Below are 1566 nucleotides of genomic sequence, written 5' to 3' on the forward strand. Positions count from 1 at the left end.
TTTCCTACGGTCAGAACTTGAGAGGTGATTGAAGGAAATATGCCCTAGAGGCAATAATAAAGTATAATATATTTCCTTATATCATGATAAATGTTTATTATTCATGCTAGAATTGTATTAACCGGAAACATAATACATGTGTGAATACATAGACAAACAGAGTGTCACTAGTATGCCTCTACTTGACTAGCTCGTTAATCAAAGATGGTTATGTTTCCTAGCCATAGACATGAGTTGTCATTTGATTAACGAGATCACCTCATTAGGAGAATGATGTGATTGACTTGACCCATTCCGTTAGCTTAGCACCCGATCGTTTAGTATGTTGCTATTGCTTTCTTCATGACTTATACATGTTCCTTTGACTATGAGATTATGCAACTCCCGTTTACCAGAGGAACACTTTATGTGCTACCAAACGTCACAACGTAAATGGGTGATTATAAAGGTGCTCTACAGGTGTCTCCAAAGGTACTTGTTGGGTTGGCGTATTTCGAGATTAGGATTTGTCACTCCGATTGTCGGAGAGGTATCTCTGGGCCCACTCGGTAATGCACATCACTATAAGCCTTGCAAGCATTGTGACTAATGAGTTAGCTGCGGGATGATGTATTACGGAACGAGTAAAGAGACTTGCCAGTAAGGAGATTGAACTAGTTATCGAGATAACGACGATCGAATCTCGGGCAAGTAACATACCGATGACAAAGGGAACAACATATGTTGTTATGCGGTCTGACCGATAAAGATCTTCGTAGAATATGTGGGAGCCAATATGGGCATCCAGGTCCCGCTATTGGTTATTGACGGGAGAGGTGTCTCGGTCATGTCTACATAGTTCTCGAACCCGAATGGTCCGCACGCTTAACGTTACGATGACAGTTTTATTGAGTTTTGATGTACGGACGGAGTTCGGAGTCCCGGATGAGATCGGGGATATGACGAGGAGTCTCGAAATGGACGAGACGTAAAGATCGATATATTGGACGACTATATTCGGACTTCGGAAAGGTTCCGACTGATTCGGGTATTTTTCGGAGTACTGGAGAGTTACGGGAATTTGTATTGGGCCTTAATGGGCCATACGGGAAAGGAGAGAAAGGCCTCAAAAGGTGGCCGCATCCCTCCCCATGGTCTGGTCCGAATTGGACTAGGGAAGGGGGGCGCACCCTTCCTTCTTTCTCCTTCCCCCTTCCCTACTCCTACTCCCACAAGGAAAGGAGGAGTCCTACTCCCGGTGGGAGTAGGACTCCCCCCCTATGGCGCGCCTCTCCCCTTGGCCGGCTGCCTCCCCCTTGCTCCTTTATACGGGGGCAGGGGGGCACCCCAGAGACACAACAATTGATCCTTGAGATCTCTTAGCCGTGTGCGGTGCCCCCCTCCACCATATTACACCTCGATAATACCGTTGCGGAGCTTAGGCGAAGCCCTGTGCCGGTGGAACATCATCATCGTCACCACGACGTCGTGCTGACGAAACTCTCCCTCAACACTCGGCTGGATCGGAGTTCGAGGGACGTCATCGAGCTGAACGTGTGCTGAACTCGAAGGTGCCGTGCGTTCGGT

This window comes from Aegilops tauschii, chromosome 4 (genome assembly GCF_002575655.3).
Source record: "Aegilops tauschii subsp. strangulata cultivar AL8/78 chromosome 4, Aet v6.0, whole genome shotgun sequence".
NCBI lineage: Eukaryota > Viridiplantae > Streptophyta > Magnoliopsida > Poales > Poaceae > Aegilops > Aegilops tauschii.